Raw genomic sequence first — 20220 nt, forward strand, 5'->3', positions numbered from 1 at the left:
GGCCAAATTTTAAGTCTCACTCTTTTCTTTTTTCTGAAACTTGGCAGCCCTAATTACTAAACAGTCACTGTGTGACATTAAACATACAACTACAACAGGCAGGAATGTGGAGTATTGTGTGTCTCTGTCTGGACCCATGAGCCTCTCACTGCAACCGAGAACACAAGCACATTAGCTTCCTTATATACACAGCAGCTGTCCTTCATTTAATTAATTGACACAATCTGCTGCAGGTGTGCCTGTGAGCTGGCAAAGCCAGCCCTGTCACCCCACTCACTCACACCTTGATCCCGCCCCCTGCCACAAGCACTAATTCACAATTATTGTTATTATATATGGGGATCATATGATGATAAAAAAAAATATATTTCTTATATAATTGTTGAGGTGAATTCTGGCTGTGGTCAAATACTGTAAATACTGACATGTATTTGTCATTGAATCGTTGTTTACTTATTTATATCCATAATAATTAATTCATCCCTTACATAAAAATGTTTTTACCTTGATAGTGCAGGATGACTGAGATTTACCTAGAAGCTTTGCCATTGGTCTACTTCCTGATTGGTTAGTCATTTCGACCGAGGTTTTTTTTTCCGACCAATGACAAAGCTTCTAGGAACATCTTTGAATGCAGATTGTGGCCCCTAGATGTGTCACAGAGACAACATTTTTTTGGGAACATTTTACTCATTGCTGGCTGTCTGAATACCAAAAAAGAAAAAAAGGTCATTCAAATTTTGACATAATATTGCAAAAATATGAGCAGAACTTTCTTTCAATGTTCCATCTCTCTCTCCTGTGGTTTGGGCTTAAACGGCTGCGCAGCATGCACACCATGCATGTGTGTGTGTGTTTTCTGGCTAAATAAGTGTACTGATTTGAAAGCACAATGTCATCCATGTGTCAGCCAACCATATATATATCATGATTGCGTCTCTTTATTTATTGTGCACAAATTATGACAGCAGATCAAGGACCTCCTAAATTCTCAAATACTTTTAAAATCAGTCAATGCCAACTATGCATTTTTTTATGATCCCTTTCTAGTTCTGTGAAAATGCAGTTGAACTGAGGTTAATCCAATTTGCAGGATGAGCAAGCAGTGGACCAAACAATCTATCTGGATATAAACACACTCCGCCTAAGACATGCCTTTGAGGATCAGATGAGTGCATTTGAGTCAGCACCTCTGTGATTCCTAGCCTGGCTTGGCCAGCCTCATAGCGGGGATTCACTGAAGATTCTTCCCCGCATATGAGTCTGGACTTCGGCCATAGGCAGCTTGAAAAGTGGGCGTTAGTAGTTGCCTTGACAGACAGATCCATCTAGCCAATCAGCGTAACAAAAAGCTTACGTCACCACACAGTGCGCTAGTCCGCTCCTCATACCACGCTAAAAACAACAAGGTCTGTTATAGTTTCTACTTTATACGTGAGCGAGATATGTCGGATATATGTCAGAGTCTATATCTGAAATAACTGCTGTTCTTATCGTTTCTGTGTAAACCTTTAAACTTGTTGCGTTGAGGGCAGCCATTGTTGTTTTGAAAGTACTGCAGCATGAATGTTACGTCACCATATACACATGAACCAATCAGAGGCTGCTTTTCACTGTTGTACAGACAGCCGTTGAAACACAGTCACTGATTGGCCCCGATCATTTTCTGATTTCTCCAGCTTCCGCATACTCTCTGCCAATGAGCCCGAGTCCAGACTCATATGCGGGGAAGAATCTTCAGTGAATCCCCGCTATGAGGCTGGCCAAGCCAGGCTATGTGATTCCTGCTTCTGCACATCAAGGCACATATATGGTTATTGCGACCATAGGTCGCAGTTTACTATGACAACCTGCAAAACCTCAGTCAGTCCGTCACGCCTCGTGTGCACGCTCCATATGGCCAATACAGAATTCATTCCACATGTTGAACTGACCTCATCTGACCTCATGATCAAACCCTGTACATTCAAGACACCGCCCCCGCTGCCACCCTTCGATCTCCATATATGGAGCTGACCTGTTCTGACATTCCATATGTTGATCTGACCTAATCAAACCCTGTACACCCAAGACACGCTCCATATATGGCCAGTGCAGAATTCATTCCATATGTTGATCATCTGACCCCCCATGCCAAAGTGCCAGCACAGGGGTGGTGGTGGCTCAGGGGTAGAGTGGCCGGATGGTAACCGCAAGTTTGCCAGTTCGATCCCAGGCTCCCCCAGAGTTAGTGTCGAAGTGTCCTTGAGCAAGACACTGAAGCCCTAATTGCTCCCGATGTGCAGGTTGGTGCCTTGCATGGTTTCCGCCGCCATCTGTGTATGAATGTGTGTGTGTGTGTGAATGGGTGTAATGTAATGCACACTCTATGTAAAGCGCCTTGGATAAAGGCGCTATATGAATGCACCATTTACCATTTACACCAGGCGGATGCGTGCACGTGACCTCGCCCTTTAGGGTGAGGTCGCTTCTGTCATGTCTTGGTCTGTCTACTAAATATTAACACAATCAGTGCCGGAAGTCCTTCAAAATAGGAGCTCTGGGGTGCCGGAAAGACATGGCCGCTTTTACTCGGAAACCCATGACCCGGAAACAATCCACTAAAAAAAAGTTTACTTTACATTGCTAGCTTACATTGCGATCGTTTTAATTTATACGATATATGATCCAAAAAGCGTTCATATTTTGCGGGAGAGACGGATGAGGAGCAGAAATGAAGCGCCAGTATATCGATCCGTTCAACACCACGGAGAGCACCCTGGATTAGGAGAGACGAGTCATTCTTTCCGCCGCGCTAACAGCTAAGTCAATGGTAAGCTAACAACTGCCTAGAGTGTAGCATACGGTAGCCGAAAGGCGAACTGACAAATACAAAAAAGGAAAAAATTCAGAATATTCTTATCTCGCCCCGTATCATTGAGGATGCGCTATAGGACGTCTGAGGACGTCGTATGTACGCGTCGATTGGGACCCCTAGGACGTGTGGCGACGTCCTACGGACGGAAACGGTTAACGGTTTCTTGCCTTGCAAATGTCCTTATTTGTTCTCAGTACAAGATGCACATCAAACAAACTGGGAGCAACAAAAGCAACTGAGAGGTGTGCCTCGTGGAGCCACGTGGCCCAATGTGGCTGCCTGAGGAAGATGACCTCAGTGTCCTTAGCCTTCGATCTTGACATTGACCACCAAATTGCATCTTATGTCAGCAAACTGAGCTAGCGTTTTGTGGCTTTGTCTTGTAATTTGACAGTACAGTGCATTGAGTCGGTGACATGCATACATATCCACAGATAGACACCCTCATTAAAACAGTTTCACAATTGTGTTGTGGTTCAACAAACTTGGAGATAAAAGCCCGGTTTCCTACATTGTGGCACAGTGTGTGAGGCCCAGTCAGTGTATATACTGGATCAGTGAAAGCACATCTAACGCACTCAAAGCATCAAGACTCAAACCGCCATTCCGAAAGATGACAAGGTTTAACGTAAACAAAATCAGATGAAATATTTACACAATGCAAAATGGCCTGCCATATGTTCCTATATGACTGGCTATGCATCAACACACCATTGAGAACATGTACTGTAATTTATTTGTGCAAGGAAGTTCTACAGCATACTGTGTGTGTGTGTGTGTGTGTGTGTGTGTGTGTGTGTGTGTGTGTGTGTGTGTGTGTGTGTGTGTGTGTGTGTGTGTGTGTGTGTGTGTGTGTGACTCCCATCTCTTTGCAGCGTTCTTAGAAAGCCAAACAGCTCAACCCACATTAGTGGGAAAGCTCATTAACATAGGACAGTGAAAAGCTGGGGCTTAGCAACACCTCCTGGATGCTCGTCTCGGTCTCGGAACCAAATGGACTCTAACGGGGTCCATTTGTACACTCTGAGTTAAATTAACATTGATTTTACAATATCAATTGGGGTGTCAATTGGGCTCTCATATTAATTAAGATTGGATCCATTGAAACACAGGTCTTTTTTATCGATTTCCTGTCTTCCAAAAAGTTACAGTTTTTGGAAGATGCTCGACAGTGACAATATGTGCAGTATGCATATTGCACATAATATGTAAGTGATATTCTACACACAGGTATACCAGATTGATTTATTGATTGATTTAATGATTTATTAACAGTTTGCAGAATTACAGTACATTTCAAGTACAACTCAATACAAAAAACTGTGAGTGGACGACACCATAAAGCATTACACTTATACCAGAAGTGCTTGAGGCACGGATGGACACAGCAAACATGGACAACACAGCATAACCAAATGGCAGCGCATTGGACTGGTTCTACATGGGTAAGCACTTCACAAAGCAAACAAACGCCTATGTAGGACAACACAGCGTGAGGCAGAGAAGAGAGAACAGAGCCCCCCCTTCTCTGTGTTCCTTTGATGCCAAGAGACACACTAGGGCAGAATGTACACACACACACGCACGCAAGCACGCACACACACACACGCACACAGACAGACAAAAGAGCATGCACATCCTCCACACGCATGCACAAACACCTAGACAAAAGCTGTCCCCTCAATGGCGCAGTCATGTACACAGAGTAATACACACTTTATGTAGTCTCAACTAGACTTGTGAGGACCATGCAGGACCTTGTGAGGACCATGCAGGACCTTGTGAGGACCATGCAGGACCTTGTGAGGACCATGCAGGACCTTGTGAGGACCATGCAGGACCTTGTGAGGACCATGCAGGACCTTGTGAGGACCATGCAGGACCTTGTGAGGAGTGAGGACCATGCAGGACCTTGTGAGGACCATGCAGGACCTTGTGAGGACCATGCAGGACCTTGTGAGGACCATGCAGGACCTTGTGAGGACCATGCAGGACCTTGCCTTGGACAGCATACCTTCTTCAACACTGATAAAAACAAGAATTGATTCAAATCAATTAATAACCAGCTGATTACAATCTTCAGAATTGTGCTATTATCTGAAATGTATATCTGTGTCTGTTTGTGTGTGTGTGTGTGTAAACAACAACAGGATCTGTCCAGGTGAGTGTAGCCTAGTACAAAATGGAGCCAAACATTGGTGACTATCAAGTCATTAGAGGAAATGGAGGTTATTTGGAATGTGTTGTCTGTAGCTTGATTTAACAGACCGAAAACAAAGTAGAGGGAACATTGCCGCGGACCACCGCACCAACCTCCGCAGGGACCCCCCTTATATTCAATCAATTCAATTCAAGAATTGATTCAATATGAATAATAACCAGCAGCTTCCGTATAGATGTGTGTTTAATATAAGGGGGTCCCTGCAGAGGTTGGTGCGGTGGTCCGCGGCAATGTTCCCTCTAATTTGTTTTCGGTCTGAGTAAACACTCAAACCTCCTGAGCAGACATCAGCAACTGCTGAGCAAACATACATCACCTTGAAACACGGAACACTGAACCTTGAACTGTGAACTGCTTCTGACATCTTGACGATTTTAGGGGCAACAGCGCCCTCTTTGGTCTGGTGGTCACTTACTCTGACAGGACTGATTCACAGACAGTATTATTTTTCTCCATTGAGGTATGCCACACTATGACATTGTCACGTATGTCATTGATGATGAAACGCCACAAGAACTGTATTTCATACTAATACTTGACCACTTTTATTTTATTACTTTCAATATTAGAGCTGTGATGGTTGGTGATGACACTGATTATTTCCATTGTTGATATTACTACACAAGCGGATGTTTGTATGCACTTGGATATTTACATTAACCTATATTTATATTTATATACCTTTTTTTTTTTTTTTTTTTTATTCATCTTTCTATTTACTTGATACCATTTCATTTTGTCCCAAATTTTCTAGAGGCACTATATTTGTGGGGGGGTGGCTGTAAGCTGTCTGCTCTGTTGGGACTTGGTTGGGACCACTATCGGGGCGTCCGGGTGGTGCAGGTTAAAGTTCCTGCCCACCACCATGGAGCTTAGCCTTCATGGTGCATACGGCTTGGCCGGGCGCTCCAACGAACACAATTGGCCGTGTTCGTGGGTGGGAAGCTGAATGGGGAGGGCTCATCTTTGTCGCTGCATTGATGATCCCCACAAGCGGTCAGGGCGCCTGTTCAGGGGAGGGAGGAGGTGGGGGGGATAGCGTGTACCTCCACATGCGTTACGCCCCCCTAGTGAGACCTTTCACTGTCGGGTGTAAAGAAGATGTTGGCTTGATGGCCCGGGTATCGGAGGAGACCCGAGGCTTTCTTCACCCTCCCAATGACTGATTGTGGGGGTTAGCAGAGATGGAGTACTTGTAGAGAGGCTGGGGAATTGGGAATTGGCTATACTAAATTGGGGAGAAAATGTTTTTCTTTTTTCTTGAAGGGGCATGTTTTGCACAATAAGTCTTTTCATTATGTCTGCCCACGATCTCTTTGATTCATACAGTATGCTACGTTTGTTTACCTCAGTCACTGATACTAAATCTGATATTTTATTTTTATTTTTTCTATGAACCTGTGACTTGACACCCATACTGTGAAAAAACGGGAAAAACGGAAATAAAAAGATTTTGAAAAGAAACATACATCACCTTGACACTAACTAGCCCAACATGAGAGAATGCGAAGTGAGCGCCCCACACTTCACACAGGTGTGTTGTTGTTTTTTTTGCCAAAAGGATTTTGGGAGTGAATCAATGAATAGTTAGATAAGGCAACAAGTTACAACAATTTTTGTGGTAATATCAAGGTGGTAGGCTAGCAATTTTAGGAGCCTTTTCAGGCTGTGACCCGCCAAAGTAATCATATTTGAACTGGGGACCCCCCCACCCAGACAAGCAACAGAATGGTTCCACAGATAAATGTTGTGAAATAGCAGATGTCCAAGGTCGTTGTGAACTTGTGGATTGGCTATTTGCACAATTGTTGCCTCTGTGTTATATAATAATAGGGCTGTCAATCGATTCAAATATGTAATGGCGATTAATCACATGATTGTCCATAGTTAATTGCAAAATAATCGCATGTTTTTATCCGTTCTAAATATACCTTAAATCAGTGATTGTCAAGATGTGTCATATCAAGGCCCATTATTTATTCTGCATTTGAGCCACGGACCACCATTTGATGACATTTAGCCTTCCAGACCCAAACTAAAGAAGTGTATTGATGTTGGTACCATTAGGAGAGATAACAGGCCAATGTTGCTCAAATTAAGTTGGCTACATTCTCAAATTGTGTAGAAGTAATGCAGATGTTGAACAATTTTTCAACTGTTGAGTGTGAAATTGAACCAAAAGGACCCACTTGGTTTAATTGTACTCGCAAGAGTTAAAGATCTCTAAGGGTTCATTTGGTTACCAAGTCTCCATCATGACCACAGGTTCAGAACCACTGCTTTAGTGCTTTTCAAAATACTCTTATCAACATGGGAGAATGGTTGTTTTGTTGCAAATGCCATGGAAGAGGGCAGAAATTATCAAAGCATAAACGCCACACACACGCTGCGCGAGACCCCTCCGCTCCGCCTGCCTCTCTCTCCTGCAAGGCATAGCTGCAAGCACGCACACACACAGGCTGTCAACATTAGCTTTAGCAGGCATTAGCATGGTGCAAAAGTAACTGCTGTTTGTCTCCCGAAACTGTTCAGTTCAGCCTGCATGAACAGCGCTCGAGCGCTCGGTTTCTGCCCCCTCAATGTCGTAACTGTTCTATGAGTTGGCTCTGGGTCAAACCACCGCGCTGGGAAATGGCTGTGAATGTGCGTGGCAATGGAATTGGCCAATGCGAATTCTATAAGCGTAATACTTTGGCACAAACCAACTATTGGCGAAGAACAATATTGATGTAACTAAGAGTTTCGATGAGTTAGCTATATTTTATATACAGAGATTTAGAAGGAATAAGCTAAATCGTGAGGCGACAATTCCTCCTCCTCCTCCGCTGTTTCTCTTTCTCGTCTCCTGAGGAGAGATCACAGTGGGCGGTGGCTTCCAGGCGTGTGAGAGTGTGAGAGTGTGTGTGTGTGTGTGTGTGTGTGTGTGCGTGTGCGTGTGTGTCTGAGCCATTGGCGCGAGGGGAGGCAGTGTTGCCAAGTCCGCGAATTATAAGCGAGTTGGAGTGTGTGTAAGTAGTGTGTTGAAAGGTGTTTTTTGTGGGCTAGTGAAATATGCAGACTTGGCAACACTCAGCAAGAAGTACTCGGCAGTAAGGTTGCCAGTGTTGGCAACTGTCGTGACAGAAATAAGCTAAGCAGCCTCCACGTTAGGCTGGAACTATGCAGGCAGGAAATATGCAGACTTGGCAACACTCAGCAAGAAGTACTCGGCAGTATGGTTGCCAGTGTTGGCAACTGTCGTGACAGAAATAAGCTAAGCAGCCTCCACGTTAGGCTGGATGGAAATAAATGCAGACTTGGCTGGAAATATGCCGACTTGGCAACACTTTCTCAGAATGATCTACGTGGACTACCGGTGTTGCAAGCAGTGTTGCAAGTTTCCCATGCTAATATAGACCTGCGATACTTCGTATCAGCTGGTAAAAACACTAAAATGGCTCTTGATAGTTGCGAGGACCGACAAGATGGAATAGAAGGGTTGTGCTCTCCTTTACGAGGGACTTTTGGCGAATGAAGGCATACGCACGCGCATACATGCGCACACGCACGTGCACACACACACACACACACACACACACACCGTCGCCAATAAAGAAACTGTGATTGATAAACTGTGACAGGCTGAGAGTTAGGAATGGTTGGCCTATGGTTTGGACAAGGGGGCTAAGCTAAATCAGACTGCTATTGGTGTGACGGATACTGACAGACAGACAGACAGACAGACAGACAGACAGACAGACAGACATGCTGTCACCCACCTCACAGTCATCTGTCTCTGCACTACTAACTGAGGTAAGACTGCTGTTGATCACGTGTGTGTGTGTGCGTGTGTGTGTTTGTGCATGCGCGTGTGTGTGTGTGTGTGCGTGTGTGTATGTGTGTCAGAGAGAGAGAGAGAGAGAGAGATAGACTGTGCATAGCTCTAAGTTAGCATGTTAGCTCAGGGTACAGTGGTGTGTTGAATGTGATGGTGTCATGTCCCCCGATGTGTTTCACTGGCGAACGGAGGTAGAAAAGACTACACGTGGCACTCGGTGAAGCAAACGGCACGTTCATTACCTCGAGGTCTGCCTCCCTAGCTGTGGTGATACACTTCCAAAACACACACACACACACCCGAGTACACACACGGGCACGCGCGCAGACGTGCACATACGCACACAGCTCTGCGGGTCTCTGCACTTTTCCCTCGAACATGCACTACTAAGTCAGAGTGGCAGCGAATGAAAGCAAACTCATGTTTGACTACAGTGCTTGGCAAGGAGGAGAACCCGCTTCTCCATTACACATGCACCAATGACATCGAGTGTATGCATGTGTGTGTTTGTGTGCGCGCGTGTGTGTGTGTGTGTGTGTGTGTGTGTGTGTGTGTGTGTGTGTGTGTGTGTGTGTGAGCCCCTGTACAGGTTAACCCTGGGGGAAACACCCCCTCCCTCACTCACCCACATGCATGTATGTACACACAACACACATGCACAGATACAGCATACGTTATGCGTGGCGGACACATATATACAGTCAAGTGCACACTCGCTCAGATAATCATGCACAATGCATGCGCGCACACACAATAGCATACAGCAATATATAGATATACCCCCCCCCCCCCACACACACACACACACACACACACACACACACTCATGGTCACTGTGTAGTCAGAAAAAGGTCAGGAGGGGAAAAGTTCATCTTTAAAGGATAGAGAGGATCAGCTATTGAAAGACAGTACCTGAGGCTGGGTATTGAACTGTACTGTACTGTACTGTACAATCCATTACCTATGGATTGCTTTTATATACATACATCATAATAGTGCTCATTCACATAGCGAGGACTCCGTGATCCTTCCAAGTCAATTTTGTGCTACGTTGAGCTTCAATAAACATTAAGGCTCCTTGTGAGCCATGCGGGGGGAAAAAGGTCAGTCAGCTTTTAACCTAAGGTTTGACCTCTGATGAATCACAATATCCTTTTATTCATGTTCGAGGTCTGAAGGGTTTGGCCTCGATCTGAGCCACTTGTGTGCGGGTCAGGGGAGCGGAGGGGAAATAAGAACAAGGAATTGAAAACAACTCGACTTTATGAGAACCTGAGGACAAAAGCTCAACTAAACAGCATATCGTTGCTGCCGGGAGGAACCATCTAAGTCCATTTTTGAGGTCTGTGTGTTGGTTAAAACAACTAGACCTGTACGTGCCCGTCGCAGTCGGCCACCGGCCTACTTGGGAACGATGCAACTAGGGAACCTAATGATATACGTTGTCATCAGTGGCATATCTACAATAAGGCGAGGACAGCCTGTCCAAATCCATTTTCTGCCTGGCCAAAATCCAGACCGGAGACCTGAGAACTATTAGTGGACAGCGGATTGGCCGTTGCGGTAGAGCGCGACCCTCAATCACCCATTGGAATGTAAATGCATGCCTTTCAGCCTTTGTATCCTACTGTCTGGCAGGTATATCTCTGTATCCTACTGTCTGGCAGGTATATCTCTTTGTATCCCACTGTCTGGCAGGTATACGTATATCTCTTTGAAAACCTTTAGTGCTACTGATTGTGCGCGGGGGGACGACAATTAACACATCTTGCCTGCCCAAAATGTAATTCTTGCCTGCCCAAAATGTAATTCTTGGAAACGTCACTGGTTGTCATAGCACCCGTTTTAACTGTCAGCCGGTGTCCCACATGGAGATCTGTGTATGTGCCTGTGTGCCTGTGTGTGAAGACTGCAAACTGAAAAGTGTACTTGGCAATCAATTCGGCCCACTGGCAGAGCCTGATTGGTTGAGAGTCACTTGGCTGAGGCAGAGGCTGGAAATTGCACAGGTGAAAGGAGTTGGCCTCATTAGGCCCACTGGCTGAGCCTGGCCCAGGTGAAAGGAGTTGGCCTCATTAGGCCCACTGGCAGAGCCTGGCCCAGGTGAAAGTTGTTGGCCTCATTAGGCCCACTGGCAGAGCCTGGCCCAGGTGAAAGGAGTTGGCCTCATTAGGCCCACTGGCAGAGCCTGGCCAGAGCCTTTTGTGGTGGTTCTGGAGAACCGTGGGTCCAACCGACTCGATACCTGGCACTGCACTCCCTGTGGGGGTGTGGAACGCGTGTGTCGAATGTGAAGTCGGTGGGTCAAACGGTTCTCGAGTTACGTGCATTACAACCATACACACACACACACACACACACACACACACACACACACGCAGACAGACAGACAGACAGACAGAGACGTGGGATGAATCAGTGCTAGTGTGTTGGTTAAAAAAAATATTGAACCAAGGAAAAGTTGTAAAAAGTGCTTCGGACAAAACCTCTTAACTCGAACTCCACCACCTCTCCCACTCTCATGCAAGCAATTGACAAGAAAATTATAACGTCACTACACCAACTTTGAAGAGGCAGTGTTCACATAGCGAGGACTCCGTGATCCTTCCAAGTCAATTTTGTGCTACGTTGAGCTTCAATAAACATTAAGGCTCCTTGTGAGCCATGCGGGGGGAAAAAGGTCAGTCAGCTTTTAACCTAAGGTTTGACCTCTGATGAATCACAATATCCTTTTATTCATGTTCGAGGTCTGAAGGGTTTGGCCTCGATCTGAGCCACTTGTGTGCGGGTCAGGGGAGCGCAGGGAAATAAGAACAAGGAATTGAAAACAACTCGACTTTATGAGAACCTGAGGACAAAGGCTCAACTAAACAGCATATCGTTGCTGCCGGGAGGAACCATCTAACTCCATTTGTGAGGTCTTTGTGTTGGTTAAAACAACTAGACCTGTACGGGCCCAGCTCAGTGGCCTTGTGGTTAGAGTGTCCGCCCTGAGACTGGGAGGTCGGGTTCAATCCCTGGCCGTATCATACCAAAGACTCTAAAAATGGGACCCAGTGCCTCCCTGCTTGACACTCAGCATCAAGGGTTGGATTGGGGGTAAGTCCCTGCGACATACTAGCGTCATGTCCAGGGGGTGTACTTGTACATCAAGCTGCCTCACGCTACAGAAACAGGAGATAGGCTCCTGACCCTATGGGCCTCATGGCTCGGCAATGCTACTTACTTACTTACTGTACGGGCCCGTCGCAGTCGGCCACCGGCCTACTTGGGAACGATGCAACTTGGGAACCTAATGATATACGTTATCATCAGTGGCGTATCTACAACAAGGCGAGGACAGGCGTCCGCCCGCCTGTCCAAATCCATTTTCTGCCTGGCCAAAATCCAGACCGGAGACCTGAGAACTATTAGTGGACAGCGGAGTGGCCGTTGCGCGTATAGAGCGCGACCCTAAATCACCCATTGGAATGCAAATGCATGCCTTTCAGCCTTTGTATCCTACTGTCTGGCAGGTATATCTCTGTATCCTACTGTCTGGCAGGTATATCTCTGTATCCTACTGTCTGGTAGGTATATCTCTGTGTCCTACTGTCTGGCAGGTATATCTCTGTATCCTACTGTCTGGCAGGTATATCTCTGTATCCTACTGTCTGGCAGGTATATCTCTGTATCCTACTGTCTGGCAGGTATATCTCTGTATCCTACTGTCTGGCAGGTATATCTCTTTGTATCCTACTGTCTGGCAGGTGTATCTCTTTGTATCCTACTGTCTGGCAGGTATATCTCTTTGTATCCTACTGTCTGGCAGGTATATCTCTGTATCCTACTGTCTGGCAGGTATATCTCTGTATCCTACTGTCTGGCAGGTATATCTCTGTATCCTACTGTCTGGCAGGTATATCTCTGTATCCTACTGTCTGGCAGGTATATCTCTTTGAAAACCTTTAGTGCTACTGATTGTGCGCGAGGGGACGACAATTAACACACCTTGCCTGCCCAAAATGTAATTCTTGGAAACGCCAACGTCATAGCACTCGTTTTAACTGTCAGCCGGTGTCCCACATGGAGATCTGTGTATGTGCCTGTGTGCCTGTGTGTGAAGACTGCAAACTGAAAAGTGTACTTGGCAATCAATTCGGCCCACTGGCAGAGCCTGATTGGTTGAGAGTCACTTGGCTGAGGCAGAGGCTGGAAATTGCACAGGTGAAAGGAGTTGGCCTCATTAGGCCCACTGGCAGAGCCTGGCCCAGGTGAAAGTTGTTGGCCTCATTAGGCCCACTGGCAGAGCCTGACCAGAGCCTTTTGTGGTGGTTCTGGAGAACCGTGGGTCCGACCGACTCGATACCTGGCACTGCACTCCCTGTGGGGGTGTGGAACGCGTGTGTCGAATGTGAAGTCGGTGGGGCAAACGGTTCTCGAGTTACGTGCATTACAACCGTTCACGCACGCACGCAGACAGACAGACAGACAGACAGACAGACAGACAGACAGACAGACAGAGACGTGGGATGAATCAGTGCTAGTGTGTTGGTTAAAAAAAATATTGAACCAAGGAAAAGTTGTAAAAAGTGCTTCGGACAAAACCTCTTAACTCCATTGGACCCTCGAACTGTCTGCTAAAGCAACAAACCACCACCACCTCTCCCACTCTCATGCAAGCAATTGACAAGAAAAATATAAAGTCACTACACCAACTTTGATGAGGCAGCATTGCTTGTTTGCGTTTTCAAAATATAAGGTCTTCTTCATTTCCTGAAAAATTAACATTTTGGAGTTGGTGGTTTCTTCCCGACAGCAGAGATATTGTATTGCGAGAATAAATTGCGTAAAAGTGTGTATACTGAGATCTTCAGCAATAATCAAAATCTACAAAGTAACTATAGTAACAAAAGTTTTAAAATACTTGTAGTGGAGTAAAAGTATAATATTTGCCTCTGTAATGTAGTGGAGTAGAAAGTTGGAAAGTTTGTAAATACATCAAAGATACGATTAGTCCATTCCTAATGGATGAAGCCTTGGCCTGGAAGAGAGGTCATCAGGTGGTCTCCAACCTTCTTAGAGTGTCTCAACCCTCAACCACTACACTCTCCAGTTGGCGGGTCAGCAGTGATTGGCCAAGCCACTGCCCCTCTCCTCCAGGCTTCCAGCAATAGAGCGTCGCAGTCCCGCATTTTCATTTTCCTCATAGACATTTCAAAAAGTATTTATTTAAAGACATTTTAAGCCTCGTACAAAGCCAACTCTTGTCGTGACAAATCAAGACAACAAACACAATTTTTCGGGTTGAACAAATAATTAGAAAGAACAACACTTTTTTGTTGTTTTTCTTCTTTGTAATTATTTGTTTGGTCCAAAATATTGTGTTTGTTGTCATGATTTGTCACGACAAGAGTTGGCTTTGTACGACGCTTATAAGGTCTTTAAATAAATACGTTTTGAAATGTCTATGGGAAAAATGCATTGGAAACTATTTCCTGGGCCTGGCGTCATCATGAAAGGGGGCGGGACTTCGACGCTCTATAGACCAATCCACAGAGGGGCACCCCGGGTGCAGCCACCACCAAGGACAGGTGCAACGAGCACCGGCTATACTATAGCATCGGCCACACCCGGCCAACAGGGAAAGCAGTGTCCAGTGGCCGGCCAGGTGCAGCAAACCAGTGCTGACCACACCCCAGCGACCGCCGCGCCCAGGGCAACCCCCCCACCCCACACCACCCCGCAGACCCGCCCACTGTCCTTCCTCTCATGCCAGAACCGACAGGAGGCTCTCTCTGTGTTCTCTCTGTGTTCAGAACCGACAGGAAGCTCTCTCTGTGTTCAGAACCGACAGGAAGCTCTCTCTGTGTTCAGAACCGACAGGAAGCTCTCTCTGTGTTCAGAACCGACAGGAAGCTCTCTCTGTGTTCAGAACAAACAGGAAGCTCTCTCTGTGTTCAGAACCGACAGGAAGCTCTCTCTGTGTTCAGAACCGACAGGAAGCTCTCTCTGTGTTCAGAACCGACAGGAAGCTGTCTCTATGTTCAGAACCGACAGGAAGCTCTCTCTGTGTTCAGAACCGACAGGAAGCTGTCTCTATGTTCAGAACCGACAGGAAGCTCTCTCTGTGTTCTCTCTGTGTTCAGAACCGACAGGAGGCTCTCTCTGTGTTCAGAACCGACAGGAAGCTCTCTCTGTGTTCTGAACCGACAGGAAGCTCTCTCTGTGTTCTGAACCGACAGGAAGCTCTCTCTGTGTTCAGAACCGACAGGAAGCTCTCTCTGTGTTCTGAACCGACAGGAAGCTCTCTCTGTGTTCAGAACCGACAGGAAGCTCTCTCTGTGTTCAGAACCGACAGGAAGCTCTCTCTGTGTTCTGAACCGACAGGAAGCTCTCTCTGTGTTCAGAACCGACAGGAAGCTCTCTCTGTGTTCAGAACCGACAGGAAGCTCTCTCTGTGTTCAGAACCGACAGGAAGCTCTCTCTGTGTTCTCTCTGTGTTCAGAACCGACAGGAAGCTCTCTCTGTGTTCAGAACCGACAGGAAGCTCTCTCTGTGTTCAGAACCGACAGGAAGCTCTCTCTGTGTTCAGAACCGACAGGAAGCTCTCTCTGTGTTCAGAACCGACAGGAAGCTCTCTCTGTGTTCTCTCTGTGTTCAGAACCGACAGGAAGCTCTCTCTGTGTTCAGAACCGACAGGAAGCTCTCTCTGTGTTCAGAACCGACAGGAGGCTCTCTCTGTGTTCAGAACCAACAGGAGGCTCTCTCTGTGTTCAGAACCGACAGGAGGCTCTCTCTGTGTTCCAGAACCGACAGGAGGCTCTCTCTGTGTTCCAGAACCGACAGGAGGCTCTCTCTGTGTTCCAGAACCGACAGGAGGCTCTCTCTGTGTTCTAGAACCGACAGGAGGCTCTCTCTGTGTTCTAGAACCGACAGGAGGCTCTCTCTGTGTCCAGAACCGACAGGAGGCTCTCTCTGTGTTCAGAACCGACAGGAGGCTCTCTCTGTGTCCAGAACCGACAGGAGGCTCTCTCTCTGTGTTCTTCCAGAACCGACAGGAGGCTCTCTCTGTGTTCAGAACCGACAGGAGGCTCTCTCTGTGTCCAGAACCGACAGGAGGCTCTCTCTGTGTTCAGAACCGACAGGAGGCTCTCTCTGTGTTCTTCCAGAACCGACAGGAGGCTCTCTCTGTGTTCCAGAACCGACAGGAGGCTCTCTCTGTGTTCTTCCAGAACCGACAGGAAGCTCTCTCTGTGTTCCAGAACCGACAGGAGGCTCTCTCTGTGTTCCAGAACCGACAGGAGGTTCTCTCTGTGTTCAGAACCGACAGGAGGCTCTCTCTGTGTTCTAGAACCGACAGGAGGCTCTCTCTGTGTTCTTCCAGAACCAACAGGAGGCTCTCTCTGTGTTCTAGAACCGACAGGAGGTTCTCTCTGTGTCCAGAACCGACAGGAGGCTCTCTCTCTGTGTTCTTCCAGAACCGACAGGAGGCTCTCTCTGTGTTCAGAACCGACAGGAGGCTCTCTCTGTGTCCAGAACCGACAGGAGGCTCTCTCTGTGTTCCAGAACCGACAGGAGGCTCTCTCTGTGTTCTTCCAGAACCGACAGGAAGCTCTCTCTGTGTTCCAGAACCGACAGGAGGCTCTCTCTGTGTTCCAGAACAGACAGGAGGTTCTCTCTGTGTTCAGAACCGACAGGAGGCTCTCTCTGTGTTCTAGAACCGACAGGAGGCTCTCTCTGTGTTCTTCCAGAACCAACAGGAGGCTCTCTCTGTGTTCTAGAACCGACAGGAGGTTCTCTCTGTGTTCAGAACCGACAGGAGGCTCTCTCTGTGTTCTAGAACCGACAGGAGGCTCTCTCTGTGTTCTTCCAGAACCAACAGGAGGCTCTCTCTGTGTTCTAGAACCGACAGGAGGCTCTCTCTGTGTTCTAGAACCGACAGGAGGCTCTCTCTGTGTTCTTCCAGAACCAACAGGAGGCTCTCTCTGTGTTCTTCCAGAACCAACAGGAGGCTCTCTCTGTGTTCAGAACCGACAGGAGGCTCTCTCTGTGTTCAGAACCGACAGGAGGCTCTCTCTGTGTTCAGAACCGACAGGAGGCTCTCTCTGTGTTCCAGAACCAACAGGAAGCTCTCTCTGTGTTCCAGAACCAACAGGAAGCTCTCTCTGTGTTCAGAACCGACAGGAGGCTCTCTGTGTTCAGAACCGACAGGAGGCTCTCTCTGTGTTCAGAACCAACAGGAGGCTCTCTCTGTGTTCCAGAACCAACAGGAGGCTCTCTCTGTGTTCAGAACCGACAGGAGGCTCTCTCTGTGTTCCAGAACCAACAGGAAGCTCTCTCTGTGTTCCAGAACCGACAGGAGGCTCTCTCTGTGTTCTTCCAGAACCGACAGGAGGCTCTCTCTGTGTTCCAGAACCGACAGGAGGCTCTCTCTGTGTTCTTCCAGAACCGACAGGAAGCTCTCTCTGTGTTCCAGAACCGACAGGAGGCTCTCTCTGTGTTCCAGAACCGACAGGAGGTTCTCTCTGTGTTCAGAACCGACAGGAGGCTCTCTCTGTGTTCTAGAACCGACAGGAGGCTCTCTCTGTGTTCTTCCAGAACCAACAGGAGGCTCTCTCTGTGTTCTAGAACCGACAGGAGGCTCTCTCTGTGTTCTAGAACCGACAGGAGGTTCTCTCTGTGTTCAGAACCGACAGGAGGCTCTCTCTGTGTTCTAGAACCGACAGGAGGTTCTCTCTGTGTTCAGAACCGACAGGAGGCTCTCTCTGTGTTCTAGAACCGACAGGAGGCTCTCTCTGTGTTCTTCCAGAACCAACAGGAGGCTCTCTCTGTGTTCTAGAACCGACAGGAGGCTCTCTCTGTGTTCTAGAACCGACAGGAGGCTCTCTCTGTGTTCTTCCAGAACCAACAGGAGGCTCTCTCTGTGTTCTTCCAGAACCAACAGGAGGCTCTCTCTGTGTTCAGAACCGACAGGAGGCTCTCTCTGTGTTCAGAACCGACAGGAGGCTCTCTCTGTGTTCAGAACCGACAGGAGGCTCTCTCTGTGTTCCAGAACCAACAGGAAGCTCTCTCTGTGTTCCAGAACCAACAGGAAGCTCTCTCTGTGTTCAGAACCGACAGGAGGCTCTCTGTGTTCAGAACCGACAGGAGGCTCTCTGTGTTCAGAACCGACAGGAGGCTCTCTGTGTTCAGAACCGACAGGAGGCTCTCTGTGTTCAGAACCGACAGGAGGCTCTCTCTGTGTTCAGAACCAACAGGAGGCTCTCTCTGTGTTCAGAACCGACAGGAGGCTCTCTCTGTGTTCCAGAACCAACAGGAAGCTCTCTCTGTGTTCCAGAACCAACAGGAAGCTCTCTCTGTGTTCCAGAACCGACAGGAGGCTCTCTTTGTGTTCCAGAACCGACAGGAGGCTCTCTGTGTGTTCTAGAACCGACAGGAGGCTCTCTCTGTGTGTCCAGAACCGACAGGAGGCTCTCTCTGTGTGTCCAGAACCGACAGGAGGCTCTCTCTCTGTGTCCAGAACCGACAGGAGGCTCTCTGTGTGTTCTAGAACCAATAGGAGGCTCTCTCTGTGTTCTTGGGTGATTGCAGGCACTGAAAAGCTCCAGTACTCTGTTATTTTTATTTTTATTATATTTTTCTCCGATCCGATTTTTGTTTTGTTTTTGATGCCTCTTATCATGATTGTACTGAAAATGTGTACTTGAGTACAATACATAAGTACAAAAAGTACTTAGTAGTGATGCACCAAATATTCGGCCGCAGAAAATATTCGGCAGAAAATGGCTAAAAATGCATTTTCGGCCTATTCGGTTTCCGCCCGAATAGGCAGAAAATATATCACCGATAGTGTATGCAATTAATGCATTCAAAAGAGCTGAATAAATGTTTTATGGTTTTTTGCCATAACCATTTATTTTGCCATAAATCAGGTAGCTTTAAGGTACGGACATGACAGCAATGGTAGGAAAAAAGATATATAATGTTAATCATATTCGGGTATTCGGTGTTCGGCCGACTGTTTCCTATATTCGGTATTCGGTTACGGCAAAGAATTTCCCTTTCGGTGCATCCCTACTACGTAGTTACTTTCCACCACAGCTAACTAGTGACGTGTTACGTACTAGTCCCAGTCAGATCCTCTCTTATCTGTACAAGGAGCTTTGTTATAGGATAAACAATATGGCCACATCCTAACATCTCACTACCCGTATTGTTATAGGATAAACAATATGGCCACATCCTAACATCTCACTACCCGTAACCACTTACTTAATTGGCCGGGGTCCCCCAGGGGTCTACTCTACACTTGGTTCCGTTTCCTTTTTCCATCTAATATTATGCTAATAACCCTCTTTCTTTCCTAGAAAGACGGCAGGTTTAGGGAAGGATGTTAGCAGGAAGGAGCAGCGTTACTCAGCTCAGCTCTGCTGCCTCTCCATTATGTCTCCTATCACTTATTCATACCACCATGTTTTATTGAGACACACATCATTACAAATGTGGGGGTGTTATGAGAGGGTGCTTGTACGTGCGTGCGTGCGTGCGTGCGTGCGTGCGTGCAGTGCACGCATGTGTCAGGAGGTAAGACAGCGTGTTGCATGTGTTTACAACATGCAAATACCTGGACGTACTGTATATACGGTCAATGTGTTTGCCGTGTGTGTGCTGGCATTAACAAGTGTTCCAGTCAAACAGCACACCACATTATGGATTATTCATGCACTGTCGTACACTTGATCAATGTGTGTGTGTGTGTGTGTGTGTGTGTGTTGTGGTTTTATACAAAACTCAAACCACACGGTTGTGGCGGTTCAGTGCAGTTTCCCCAGTAATGCATGTCCGCACACAACGGTTTGGGGGGAGGGGGGGGAGGGTGGGGGGGGGGGATAAAAGTGTCCTGGATGCAGTTTGAGTGACGGGTCAGTTGAAAGAGAGTCGATGAGCAGCTTGTTAGACAACAGAGTTCATTGTTCGCTGCGTGCGGAGGATGAGGCTGGAAGGCGTCGCTGGCTAAGCTAGCGGTTCTCTGGCGGGCGCGCGCGGTCGGAGAACGGATTTTGGAACCAAGTGGAGCGCCACTCCAGAGTGCCCCGGAGCAACGAGTCCATTTGTGTTGTTCGGCCCCCATGCCTGGCGCTTCGCAAAGTGTGTTTCCAGCCTCCTTGTCTAGACAACCCCAAAACAGGCCCCGAAAACAGGCGCTTTAAAAAGAGCTTCTCACCACTCTGTCCGTCTCTCGTCCCAATTCTCTCTTTCACTCTCCTGCCCTCTCCTCCTGTCTCGTGAACCCTCACAGCCCCGCGTGGCTCTCCCTTGAGCGAGCTGTTAAGTGCAGCCTCC

Source organism: Electrona antarctica (genome assembly GCF_951216825.1).
Source record: "Electrona antarctica genome assembly, contig: scaffold_129, whole genome shotgun sequence".
Classification (NCBI taxonomy): domain Eukaryota; kingdom Metazoa; phylum Chordata; class Actinopteri; order Myctophiformes; family Myctophidae; genus Electrona; species Electrona antarctica.